Raw genomic sequence first — 14,765 nt, forward strand, 5'->3', positions numbered from 1 at the left:
CGGATGCATATAGAATGGAACATATATTGAGAAGATATATATACACACATACAGAGAGCATAAACAGGTGGTAAGACAACTCCCACCTGTTTATGCTCTCTGTATGTGTGTATATATATCTCCTCAATATATGTTCCATTCTATATGCATCCGAAGAAGTTGGCTGTAGTCCACGAAAGCTTATGCTCTAATAAATTTGTTAGTCTCTAAGGTGCCACAAGTACTCCTGTTCTTCTTTTTACCGTTGTCTTAGACTGTAAAAGCCTTTCAGTGTGTTGGGTCTTGGAAAACTCTAAGACAACCTTTCTCCCTGAGTTTACTGTGGTAGTTGAGACCTGTTGTATACCTTGCATTTTAAGAGAACTAATTTTAATGTAACTCATTCATCCAAAATGCAGCATGAAAAAAATTGATTTAGATCACTTAATTACAAACATCTTTGAGGAAATAATTAAAACTAGTACACTGGAAAATAATATATTACTTAATTGTCACAACCTGATTTGCTAGTACGCAAATGTGCAAGAAGAATTTTTAGTTTGGGTATTTTCCCTAATGCTGATGGCAGCAAATTCTACCTTCTATACAATCTTTCCACCAGTCTCCTCATCAAACTACCTCTTGTGGTTAAAAACAAAACAAAACAACCCAAGAACAAAAAGCATGACTACAGTGGTGATGGAAAAGCCAAAGAGAACAGACATAAGTGCCAAGCTAACTGTAGTTGCAGTAATTATAGTAATAAAGGAATCCTTATGCACTACCACGCAGGGAATTGAAAGAGTCAACTAAAAAAAACCAAACTGATGGCTTCGGTTCACCCATTCTTTTATGGCTTGCAAGATATTTGGTGTGTTAAGAATACAACAAGATGAATCCTATTTATTCCATTTTTACTCCCTTATCTTCCATGTGCATTTTGCATGAGCACAGTAATGTGATAATCTTATCCCCATTCAAATCAATAGGATCTTTACCACAGAGTTCAGATGGTGCACAGCCAGGCTTTAAGTGAAGGACCTTGAAGAACTGAACCAGGAGTAAAATGTTTATCCTCTTTTCTGTATTTATGAAACAAAAATAAAAGAACAATCCCATAAACAGATCCTGTGGTGAGGGGTGGGAAGTCCTTCCAGCAATACCTTTAAATCATGTGGGTTGAAAGTCTCAAATATTCCTGCTATGTCTAAGGTTAAATTTCCTTAATATCATCCATGTCTAATTTCTGTCATTTATTTTCTGTAGAGTCTAGAATGAACTAAGGATAATATAGGATAAAGAGAGTACTGCTAAAACTCTGCACTATCCTCCCTGTGAGGAATTTTTCTCGCCTCTTATATTTTGCTTTTTAGCAAACTTGCTGACGTGGCACTGTTCCCCACTCACCAAGCCTAGTTTAAACAACATAATTCATTGGCCATGTCTGTGTGTTCTATCTAAACTCTCATTTCGCACTGTATACTGTAGTGTAATGACTTGATTGTATTGCTTCTGTGATTCATTCATTGCCCTGATACAGGGATGAAATGCTCAATATCAGCACGTATATCCCTAAACTGCAGCAAATATTTTACCTCAGTACTTTACAGTGTTCATTGACAAGAAAAAGGTAATTAAAAATGAAGATGTACCTCCTACTCTCCTTACAAATCACATTTTAGTGTTATTCATGCTTTTTTATACAAGCATTTGAAGGGAATACATCATAAATTTTTATGGTGTACATGAAAAAAGTAGGTAATATTCCAAATAGGTAATAACTTTACAAATGGTATGGAAATTAATGGTAAATTGATTGTGAGTGCTGTTGCCTTTTAGAGACACACCGCAACAGCATCAATCACTTAGAAAGATTTTTATTCAAATGCTTATCAGTTCAGAACTCTGTTTCAATATAACATGTTCATTGCTTTGTTCAATGAGCCCATAGATTGTAGAAAATGTCCACAGGTAATACAAAACACATTTCCTGCTTAAATTATTGGTCAGTCAGTCTCTATATTTGAGAGATTATAGAATCTATGGGGGGATTAAAATCACAGTGTCTGAAATGATGGTATATAGGTGGGACTTTCTGGCTCTGTTGCAGACTATTGTACGTGAAAGATAGCTTGATGAAATAGTTACTAAAATTGGACCATGAAGAGCTTTTCCCATCAAAATGACAACTTGCTATTGATTATGTTGTGTTATGTTCCAGCACCATGGGATTTTCTGGAAGAATGAGTTACACATCTGTACTGCAGTGATAATATTCACAAACCACTTCTGTGGCATCTTGTCTACAACCATAAATATTTACAATGGGGACAATTAATATGCTCTGATACGATGATAAAGAAGGAATGTCAAGCATGACACGGGATGTATTTCCACTGTTATGGAATCACTTGACAGCATATTGTGCTATCTGATGGTAAATGAAAGACAGATTTTAATGAACTCATTTGAAAAAATATTCAACTGGGCTGTACAGATAAGTATTTCTGGGTATGTCTACACAGCACATTAAACCCAGGTCTGTGTGACCTGAGCCTGAAGACTCTGTTTCCAAACCTATGCTTGAGCATCCACACTATATTGGAAACACAGGCCTCACAACTGTACTGGCACTACGCAGACCTGAGTCACAACATCTTCTGTGGGCATATACTATTATATCTCAGGGGTTTTAGTGCCCTCACTGGCTAAAGATGGTCAAGAGGTCAGCTCATAGTGGTTGTGGGAGAATTTGTCTGTCCTGAAGAAATTGACCAGAATGTCTAGTGTGGCTTTAGCCCATCAACACATCCACTCAAACCATTTTGTGTCTGCACAGCCCTAGTAGCCACAGTCATCAACATGGATCCCGACCTAGTGGGAGAACATTACCATCTCATGCTGCCAGTCCTATTTCGAGAAACAGGTGGAGCATCTACAAGATGCTGATGGATATTTTGATGGCACTTTTGAATTGCCAAAAGCACCTCTCCAAGGGGGATATCATCATGCTGGCTACAACCCAACTGATGCTGCTCATGCCTGTTGCCTGAGCTGCAGACTCTCCCTATGAAGGCTAGTGCTTCTGGAGCAGGGCCACAAGCACAGACTGGTGGGATCCCATCATCATGCAGACCTGGGATGATCAGCAGTAAGTCGACAATTTTCATGTGAAGAAGCAGATGTTCCTTGAGGTTTGTGATCAGTTTATCCCAACATGCCAGCACCAGACCACCACACAGGTAGACCACGCTGGTCCAGAAGCAGGTCACCATGGCCATCTAGAAGATCGCTACCCCAGTCTGCTACTGGTCGGTAACTAAACAGTTTGGAGTTGGCAAATCAACTGTGGGGTTTGTGGCAGGTTTGTGAGGTGAGCTGGACTGTGATGTACCCCAAAAGTCATGGATATTACAAATATTCCTGAAATTATTGCTGACTTGAGAATGGGGTTTCCAGACTGCACCAAGGCCATTAATGCGACTCACATGCCTCTGGTATGCCTTCTGTAAGGAGCACAAACTGAAAGGGTACTACTCAATCATTATTTCGGTCCTGGTTACCCCCACGGGGGTAGATTCATGGGCACTGACATCATGCACCCTGCCAGTGCATCCTATGTTAGAGTGTTCCAGAGATCATGACTTTATCTTTATAGACAAGCTGGCACATTATTCCCCACAAGAATTACTGATATTCTAGGAGACCCTGCTCATCCTGATATTGCTTATGAAACCATAGCCTGATTTCAGAGAACCTAGCAAAAGAAGATTCAACTACATGCTCAGTAGCTGATGGAATGTACATTTGGCAAATGGAAAACTTACATTAGTGCTGCCCTCAAAGCAATTTGGATGCCAGCGTCATCAATACAGACCACAATAATATGGCCTGCTGTGTTCTGCAGAATGTTTGTGAGGAAAAGGGGGAACTTTTTCACCAGAACGGACTCAAGACAGTGCTCAATTTCTGAAGCATTACATACAGCAGTGGAAGTCAAGAATGCTTTGTGCACCATATAATGGGTTGTACTGTCCCATACATGAGAGAAAATGAAATGTTATTGGAGGTTCTGCTATGTCTAGGTGTGGGGCAGCTATGGGATGTTTATTAAGTGTGTTGGGATTATGGACTGTTAATTCTGTAGACATTCCCATGAAGTGTATGGAGGTGGGTTCTGCATTTTATCAATACTGGCCATGTACTGCCACTGAGTTTATAAGTTTCTGTGATGACAGTTTATAAACTTATTATGAAAGTTATGGAGAATAGGCATGTGATGCCATTCATTAAAATCTGTGGCACTTAACATTACATATAATAAAACCTGCTATTATAACTTTGTGTGCAAATTCAACACTTTGGTATGTAAAATAATGCAAGAACTAGAATGACAGACCAATTGACATCAAACCAATTGACACAATAAACAAACTCAGTGCCAAAACATTCAAAGGACCATGTTGCCTAATGGCATGTCTAATTATTTCCTAAGCATGCCTTCTCCCTCTGGCCTTTTTGGTGCATTTTAAACATGGGGCCCTTGACTGGACTGGAGTAGATGAATGCTCAGGGTACATTTGTCCATGCCATGTGCTAGTAATCATTGCATCTGATGTGGTCCAGCCATTTCCTGAATTGTCCAAAGGTTGCATGATCTTCAGGACAGAATAGTGCAAAGGGGACTCAGGGAGTAGGCAGGAGCACAAGTAATCACTCAAACAACTCCTTCTATTGTGCTCTTTCTTCCTCAACCTGCAGTGACACTCAAAGAACCTGTCCACTGATTTCTCCTCACACCAAGCAGCCTCTGCCTCGCTTTCCACCTTTCTTACATCCTTGTCTTTTTCATACTTCCTTTGGTCCTTCTGGAACTCTGGCATTCATTTTATCTAGCAGGTCTGCCATCAGCTCATCTCAGAGCTGATTTGTCCTTGCTTGCAATAGGTTGGTCCTCATTCCCAAGCTCCTGGTGCCAGGTGTTTGCCCTGTGGAAGTGGAAGAGCCTTGAAATGAGAAAGAAGGAGCACATTATCATGTGACCATGAAAAAAATATGATATTTCCCTCTCTATGTCAGATGTTACACTAATTCAAAGTCAAACATGATACTTTTTAACCAGTGGGCTGTATTTTATTCACACAATAATACAGGTCAATTCAGATATCCTTTGGAGCAGCACTGAAGACCACTACACATCATTTTAAAGTACACATATAAAATTCAATTGAAAACATTTATTTATCCCCTTCATTCTCCCCCGGGCAGGCTGCAGGGATTATGAGTGGTCTAGTTACTAGCTATGGTTTTTCAGTCCTGTCAGGCAGGGCAAGCTCTGGGGAATATTTATATTCTGAAGGTTCCCAAGTGGAAGCGTGAACATCTGCTCAGGCCAGCCATCTGTGTATGCTAAGGAGACCATCCAGGGAAGGGAGTATTAGGGGATTGGCATGGGTTCTGCCCTGAACAGAAGCACACCAAATCCCTGACTTGTATTAATTTGAACAGGCTCCTAGGCTGGAAATCCCTCTCATCCATGTATTTGTAATAAACAAAACACTGCAGCAGAAACTTACAAGGCTCCAACACTTGCTCTGATGTTGGTGCCCTAGTAGGCCGCATCAGAACCACAATTAGCCTGGAAAGAAACACACAAGATGTAGAAACTTTAACACATTCATTAAATTTACTTGTCTCAGGCAATATTTCTTCCTTATCTACCTTTTTCCATTTCTTTATTCCTTTTTCTTTCCCTTTATCTCCAAAATGTTCTCTTTTTTCCATCTTCTGTATTTTTCCCCACCCAAATTTGCTTTCCATCTGCTTATTTCACTTCATCTCCATTTTTTCTCTTTTGCAGATGGGATTTGATGAGCTTCCCCACCTTATCTCTCTTTTGCTCTTCTCCCTGTGTTCAAGTACCAATGACCCTGTAGTACAAGAGTGGGACACACAGGAGTGCCAATACGAGGCCAATTGATCTTTACCTTCCTGGCTCTGGTCACTTGATGTGGGCCAGGATTCCAAAATATTAATAGCTGTCACATAACAGGTATTAGTATCCCCCGACTCCAGTGGCAACTGATATAGTACTGACAACTGCCTCTTGGCTCACCTGCTTCTCTCTTCCCCCAGGTACTGCTCTTTCTCTACCTACAGCCTGTCATTGCACACAATGAAGATGCTAGTATCACCAATAATGCTAGCCTAGCATAGCCTGGGATAACATTTGCTGGAGCATGTGGAGCAGGGAAGAAGGAATTGAGCCCTTGGAGTCTGTTCCCCCCCCGCCCCCCCGTCCTCACCCCTGGCACAGACAAATCTCAGGATCCTAGTACTGTTTTCAGATCATTAGACCAGTAGTTCTCACTCTCCTTACACATAATGAAAGGATAGCATTTTGGTCTTAACTGACTTTCAGTAATTAATGTAGCTAAAACAATTTGTATGCTGTAACATTTACTTTTTGTTTGAGCTTTAAGCAATTTAAACTCTAACACAGACTCCTATTTCTAATGAAACAAAATATTTAAAAGGTCTATACTAGCCTTGGGAATATACAGCCTTCTTAATGGCAAGATATAATTTTATGCTTTTGCTGCCAAGAAAAAAAAATTATCAGTTAAGCAAGTCTACATTTTATTGCAAATGACCATAAATATGAACAGCCATAGGGCCTGAACAAACATTGATAGGTTTAATTAGATATGGCTTCAAGAATGAGCTTTAAATTTCCATTATTTTCCTCCATAAACATCTGCTTCGTTATTCCCCACCCACCCTCCAATTATATAATGGATGTTTCTCAACAACAAAGTACTTTACAGAAAAAAGCTGGTCAGTTCCTAGTTAGCCCTGGAAAAGTATGCTCTAAATAAAGTTACCTTTTTCTAAAATAAATACTTTAATTTTATGTAAGCCAACCAACTCACAAGGAATCTGAAAACATCAATGTCTAGTGGGCATTCAATGGGTCATCCCAATTATTATTATTATGGAAATTCACTAAAGAGATTCAGTTAGATCACTTTATCAAATTTTAAAGATCAAATAAGTTATTTTTCTAATGTTTAACATTTGTTCAAGGCTTTTCATCTTCAAAACACTGTACAAACATTGTGACGTGGACATTGTCAACTTGTTGATTATAATTTTCTGTCTTTTTTCCCATATTATCAAAGCATAATTTTCCATTTTGAGATTAAAGAGATCTTTCTTTTATAGTCAGTATAAGCTATATGATTCATTAGTAGTGTTTCATAGAGTTTAAGGCCAGAGGGGACCATTGGATCATCTAATCTTACCTCCTGTAAATCACAGGCCATTACATTTCATACAGATTCCAACGACTTTAGACCAAAACATTTAAATCCTCAGGAAACTAAACTGTGCACCACAGATAGAAAACCAGAGTCCAAGTTGGCACCAATGCTCAGGAGCCTACAATGTGAGAGAAATCATTAGGCAAGATGTGTCCAGATGATCCTAGCATGCAAACCCTACCAAAGGCTGGAGAAGGCAGTAAAAGACACAGATTCCCACAGGTCAGAATGGAACGTCAATTCTTTCCCAAATACAAATCTGGAGATTAGTATGTCCGTGAGCATGTGTACAAGACACCAGCCAAGCAACCAGAAAGGATTCTCTATAGCATCTAAGAGCAGTGGTCCACCTCCAGCAATAGCCAGTCTCTGATGATTCAGAGGAAGGCCAAAAACAAACCCCTCCCCAAACAGTGTGCATCTAGTCAATTGTGCTTTGGGGGAAAATCCCCCCAAACCAATGCAGGCAACAGGCTGAAGCCACGAAGCATGAGATTTGATTGTAGAAATTAGTTTAAAGCAGATGTGCAAGTGTTAGGATAATGTTGAGAGCAAAACAGGCAGTCCTGTTCTCCCCATGGCACATTAAAAAAAAAAAAAAAAAAAAAAAGATGAGGGGGCGATCTGCAGATTTACAGATTGCAAGACCAGACAGGACCACCATGACCATCCAGTCCAATCCCCTGCACACGGGGGCCATGAAATGTCTCCCTGAAGATAGATTAAAGCATATATTTTTAAAAGATCTCTAATCTTGTTTTCAAGTCTCCAATCAATGGTGAATCCATCACCTCCTCCGGTGTGCTGTTCCAATGTTTAATGATCCAAACAGCTAGGAAATTGTGTCTAATTTCAAGGTTGAGTTGGTCTAACTTCAGTGTATAGCCCCTAGAACTTACATTATGTCTTCGACAACAGGGTTGAAATGCCCCTCTCTACAGATGGTTTTTTCCATGTGTAAGGGTGTATACATAGTGACCAGTCACTTCTCCACCTTCTCTTTGATAAACTGGACTTGCTATGCTACGCCTGGATCATTTTTGTAGCTGTCCTTTGAACTTTCTCCAGAATTTCCAAATCCTTTTTGAAGTGTGGACATCATAAGTAGACACAGAATTTTAGTAGCTATCTTACCAATGTGGTATACTGAGGTAAAATGGACTTCCCTTTTTATACATTCAAGTTCACAACAGCCCTTTTTTGCCATAATGTGGCACTGACTGCTCACGTTGAGATGATTGTCTAGGATGACCCTTAAATCCTTCTTTGAGTCACTGCTTTCCAAGACAGAGTGTTCCATCATTCAGATAGAATTATCTTTATGGAACCACTCATTGTACTGTACATAGTGTTCAACCTACTACAATAGACTGAAGAGAAAGTCTGAGTTCCTAATCCTGAATGTAAAGTGACTAGTCATGTGCATAAAATTATTCAGTGTGTTTACAGAATCCAGCCTAGTAAATAACTATATAAAAATATTTGGCAAATTTCCACATTTCTGCAAAACATTGTGGAAAATAGCCGTGTTATTTAGGAACAACACTCTACTTTTCTTATTCTTTGGAGATAAGTTTCACTGTGGTCTTTTGCATCTTCGAATGTTTTCATTTGACTGGAGACAGCCAAGTCTTGAGCGCATACCATAAAAAAGGTTAGAAAAAATGTTCAGTAATCTTAAATTGTCACTTACAGGTTAATTACCAAACATTTAGCCATCAGGTTCCCCCCACCCCCGAATAGGGAATATTACACAAATTTTAGTTGCAGTTTAAATACTATTCTCTCAGAGGAGATGAGTCTATGCAGCTGCTTATAGCATTGTTGTAATTCAATACTCAACAGCTGTTCAGATTATTTGCATCACACCATGTTCCTTAGATGCAATCTGTGGTAGATTTAGATCTTCGTAAGAGCAGCAATACTCAGGCCATGTCTACACTACCACTTATGTCGGCAAAATTTATGTCCCTCTGAGTGACATGCGTTTTTCCCCCAATATAAGTCGTAGTGTGCACAGCTATATACCGGCGGGAGAACTTCTCCGGCCTACATTGCTACTGCTGCTCGTGAAGGTTGTCAATGGGAGAACTCTCCCCCATTGGCATACAGTAGCTACACAAGCCATCTTACAGCAGCACCTGTACAGCTGTCCTATTGCAAGCTCGCTAGTGTAGTCATGACCCCAGGGTATTTCTGTACAACAAAAGCTGTGTTTGGGCTAACCTATCTGAGCGATTTTGAATTTAGCTAGCATGTGTAACAACAGCAGTGAACACTGCTTAGAAATTTAAGTTAATTTACAGTAAAAAAGATTTTTTTAAAAAAGTTCAAAATTAAAATCTAACATTTCAATTGACACTCCAAAATGTTTGGATTTTCAGTTTGCAAAAATTTGAGATTTTCACTCTGCCCCAATTTGGGCCTATAAGATATTTTTAATTTTGAAAATTCTCCTGTGATGGAAAACAACATTTCCTTCCTAACTCTACCCAACCCCCACACTTCCCAAATTCTTTAATAAATAAAATAAATAATCAATCAATTAGCTTGCTCAGTTTCATCATCCATCATCTTAACCACATACGGCAAGCGATAAATTCCACATTCACTAGTCAATGGACTTTCCAAAGGGCACACGGGAAATTTTTCTTTCCTCCCTAAATAAAAGAAATACAGTCAGCCAGACTTTGGCAGTACAAATAACATTCCAAAGAGGAGCTGGAAGTCATACCCTCCAACTATGTTAATTATTTGTTTAGTACCGCTCTCTAGCATTTGGTGGGATCATGCCAGGAACATGGCTGTGTGCCCATGTAGGGGAGTAGAGAATCTTCTAATACCCGTATGTGGAGCAGCCACATTGCCAGACCCTGTGTGGGAGGAAAAGCAACTGTCACTAGGCTGCTATTCCCCTCATCCTGGGTGGGCATGAATGGAGAAATGGAAGAACCCAGAGGGAACAAGAGGAAAGCCTATAGCCACAATTCAGTCCATGTCGTTTCCCTGGGGCAGCAGAGCTGTGTGTTGCCCCTTATTCAGCTTGGATCGCAGGATGCCCATCCAGCTCAGAGGGATGGGGTGGAGAGGAACAATTCCACAGAAAGTGGTAATATAGAAGGTTCTATTGACAGGTTTCAGAGTAGCAGCCGTGTTAGTCTGTACCCGCAAAAAGAACAGGAGTACTTGTGGCACCTTAGAGACTAACAAATTTATTAGAGCATAAGCTTTCGTGGACTACAGCCCACTTCTTCAGATGCATATAGAGTGGAATAAATATTGAGGAAATATAGATACACACATACAGAGAGCATAAACAGGTGGGAGTTGTCTTACCAACTCTGAGAGGCCAATTAATTAAGAGAAAAAAAACTTTTGAAGTGATAATCAAGATAGCCCAGTACAGACAGTTTGATAAGACTTACAAGGGGAGATAGATTAAATGTTTGTAATGGCTTAGGATTGAATAAGGACTGGGAATGGCTGAGCCATTACAAACATTGAATCTATCTCCCCTTGTAAGTATTCTCACACTTCTTATCAAACTGTCTGTACTGGGCTATCTTGATTATCACTTCAAAAGTTTTTTTTCTCTTAATTAATTGGCCTCTCAGAGTTGGTAAGACAACTCCCACCTGTTTATGCTCTCTGTATGTGTGTATATATATATCTTCTCAATATTTATTCCACTCTATATGCATCCGAAGAAGTGGGCTGTAGTCCACGAAAGCTTATGCTCTAATAAATTTGTTAGTCTCTAAGGTGCCACAAGTACTCCTGTTCTTTTTAAGGTTCTATTGGAATCTCCTTCAAGAAATCTGTCAATGCAACCTCAGCCTTTTTTTGTTTGTTTGTTTGTTTTTTGTTTTTAAGTAAAACATGTATGCATATTTAGTGTCATTCACAGTGGATGGAACACACAACCTCCATAAACCGCGAAAAGAGTTGCACAATACATTCAATGAAAATGTACATCCTAAAAATTGAAGGATGATATTTTTCTGTCTCTTTAGCCTATGATTTTCCAGAATGCTAACATAGGTTTGTCAGGACTTTTGCCTTTAAGTTAGAGACAATAGGATACTTTGGGCATTCCTATATATATATATATATATATATATATTTTTTTTTAAACCATGCTTTCAAGGTATCTTTCTTACAAAAGCACCATAGAAGAGCTGTCAAGATTTAAGTGACCATAAAACTTCTAAAACACTTTGCCAGCTTTTCCAAGGCTTATATCTTTGATGAATGCTTGTTCCACGTTCTACGCTTTTCTACTTCAATTGCTATTCTACCACTCATTTAGCAGATTTTGCTCCCTCCCAGATCTAATAATTACCTTTTGATGAGATATAATTCCTTAGACTTCAGCTATTTGCTTTCAAGTGTAGATAGTATGTGCCCATACAAAGTATTTCTTCTCTTATAGCAATGGTTTTCTACTTTTTAATACCAAGGTCCAGGGCCGGCTCCAGCATTTCTGCCGCCCCAAGCAAAAAAAAAAAGAAAAAAGCCACGATCGGCAGCGGCAGTTCAGTGGCAGGTCCTTCGCTCCTAGAGGGAGTGAGGGACCTGCTGCCCCCGAATTGCCGCAGGTGCCGCCCCTCTCCTTTGGCCGCCCCAAGCACCTGCTTGTTAAGCTGACGCCTGGAGCCGGTCCTGCCAAGGTCATACACTTTTATCAAAAACATCAACAAATTAATTTCAGCCTCAGCAAGGCTGTAATTAGTGACTAGAAACAACACTTTCTGGGACAAAAGCCAACCTTATAAAAAGAAAGAGATGTTATGGCCTTTGGTAAATTCTTCATTTTTCCAGATTTGAAGAAGAAGAGTGAACATACACTTCATGGTAGCATAGCTAATAGCCATAACTAACAGCATAGGTCATAAAAGTATTAGATAGGCCCTTTGTACAAGAATGGAGGAATACCTGAAACTGCATCCAAAAGCATGCTGCCTTTGTTGCCTGAACTGTTGTGATAAGTTTGAAGCTTATCTGCTTTCACAAGCCCAAAGGGATTTTGTAGGGGAAAACAATTACTCATGATGTGTCCTGAAAATACTTTTGGAAGTCATTTCTATTTAGGAAGTTAATATTCTATTTAAAAAAAAAAAGGTGCACTGTTACAAAGTTTATAGAACTGATCAAAAGGGAAATGAAGGAAAACTTTTTATCAGAAAATAGGGTTTTAGCAAACCTAAAAATGTTGAGAAACTGTAAGAAGGGTGGGAAGTTATTCACTTTCACAGTTTCGAGATTTCCCATTGGAAAACCAGAATTTCCCAACAGGAAAAATATCTAGAGAAATCTTCACAGGAAAAATCCTGCTTTTCAGGCCAGCTCTCAAAATTTATATTGCAAAATATAGCTTATGCCAGCCCCAGAGTGGACTCCAGATATAATGAGACAAAAATAGATTTAAAATAGGATTATAGAAGGGAAATGTAAATAAGTTATAAAACAAGAGAGAAGTCATTGTTTGTGGGATTTATTATATAATTCTACCCCAGTGAGTTTCAGAGAGCTTCACATTACATTTGTCCAACCTTGAAAATCAAAGTAAATAGGAAATATCTTGGCAAACAAATTGAATTTAAAGTTTGTGATAACTTGCCGGATTAACAGATCTCTGTTAATAACTATATCTTATTTACCCTTTAGCCTCCTATGTTTTCTTCTCATTGTTGGCAACTAGTGAACTTTGCCTTGGACATAGGCCGGGGTGGGCAAACTATGGCCCGGGGGGGTGCATCTGGCCCTCCAGGTGTTTTAATCCAGCCCTCGAGCGCCTGCCAGAGAGTGGGGTCCAGGGCTTGCCCCGCTCCAGCGCTGCAGCCAGGGAGGGGGCTTGCCCTGCTCCGCACGGCTCCCAGAAGCAGCAGCATGTCACCCGCTCGGGCTCCTATGCGGAGGCATGGCCAGGTGGGCTCTACATGCTGCCCTGTCCGCAGGCGGTGCCCCTGCAGCTCCTATTGGCCATGGTTCCTGGCCAATGGGAGTTGCGGGGGCAGTGTGCAGAGCCCCCTGGCTGCCCCGGCTTGCCCCGCTCTGCATGGCTCCCAGAAGCAGCAGCATGTCCCCGCTCCGTCTCTTACACATAGGGGCAGCCAGGGGGCTCTGCATGCTGTCCCCACAGCTCCCATTGGCCAGGAACTGCAGTCAATGGGAGTTGCAGGGGCGGCACCTGCGGACAGGGCAGTGTGCAGAGCCCACCTGGCCATGCCTCCATGTAGGAGCCAGAGCGGGGACATGCTGCTGCTTCTGGGACCTGCTTGAAGTAAGCGCCGCCTGGACCCTGCACCCTCCCATGCCCCACCCCCCGACACAGCTCTGATCCCCCTCCGAACCCCTCAGTCCCAGCCCGGAGCAACCTCCAGCACCCCCAACCCCTCATCCCCAGCCTCACCCCAGAGCCCACACCCCAACCTGAACCTCCACCCTCCACCCCCCCACACCCCAACCTGGAGCCCCTTCCTGTACCCTGAACTCATTTCTGGCCCCACCCCAGAGCCTGCACCCCCTCAGCCAGAGCCCTCACCCCTCCCGTATCCCAACACCCCATTTTGTGAGCATTCATGGCCTGCCATACCATTGCCATACCCAGATGTGGCCCTCGGCCAAAAAAAGTTTGCCTACCCCTGACGTAGGCACTGCGTACTTGTTGGAATTTCAGTGCAAAGAGTCAACAGCATGTTCTTCCTGGACCTCTGTAAGCTGCAAGGTTTGGGGTTATTTTTTAAGATTTTTCCTCTAAGAGATCAATGTTTTTGATGTTTCAACTTCAGAACTTTAAATAGTTTTCTTGCCAAAAGAACCAAAGACTAGGTGGAACAAACAAGTGTTTCCTTTTCATAATGAGTAGACTAGGAGCAGTTATTTCACTTCTCAGAAGTCAAAGGTTTGAAAAATCAAATACACTAGATAGCCCACTCTTTGAAAAGACTGGTATTCAGTTTATGCTATTAAACTCTCAAATTATTTTTCTAGTTTTTTTTTTTTTTAGTAGCGATGACAAATATATTTGGGGGAATATCCTGGTATTAGCAGTCACAGACAACAAATTAATTTTACTTCACCGTAATGTGTGTAGGTGCTATTAGATTGCTCCCTTCGTAATAACTTCTTGAACAGAATGAATTCCCGAAGTTGCATGTTTTACACAGCTCTGTATACCTGTTCAGAGAATGTTACTTTGGTTCTGCATCTCAATGCACAGTAACTAAAGGAAAGGTGATATTTCACTCTAGATTGTTAGATTTCACTGAGTCGGACTGAGTCCAAAATGGTGGAGGAATTTGAATGCAGGGAGTAATGCTAGTATATTTCAGCTGTATCTGTTATTATAGGACTGCAATACTAGCTCTCACTGTTAGTATTACTATACTATCATGGCTGCTGGTTCCTTTGTGAGTGGCTCCATGCCACACTACCTCCCCAGAATGTCCTGCAACTTCATTC

At 40.8% G+C, this 14,765-nt stretch overlaps 1 long non-coding RNA gene across 1 annotated transcript in view; it reads right to left on the reverse strand.

Annotated features, from left to right (window-relative positions):
• Positions 1 to 1,840: 1,840 nt before the first annotated feature.
• The window catches only part of LOC135983660 (uncharacterized), a 58,333-nt gene continuing 45,408 nt past the window's right edge, over positions 1,841 to 14,765 (reverse strand). The window contains exons 2-3 of the long non-coding RNA XR_010601388.1: positions 5,556 to 5,617; positions 1,841 to 4,985 (exon numbers count right to left, since the gene is read on the reverse strand). This is a non-coding gene — a long non-coding RNA (uncharacterized LOC135983660). The remainder of the gene's footprint in view (positions 4,986 to 5,555; positions 5,618 to 14,765) is intronic.

This window comes from Chrysemys picta, chromosome 5 (genome assembly GCF_011386835.1).
Source record: "Chrysemys picta bellii isolate R12L10 chromosome 5, ASM1138683v2, whole genome shotgun sequence".
NCBI lineage: Eukaryota > Metazoa > Chordata > Testudines > Emydidae > Chrysemys > Chrysemys picta.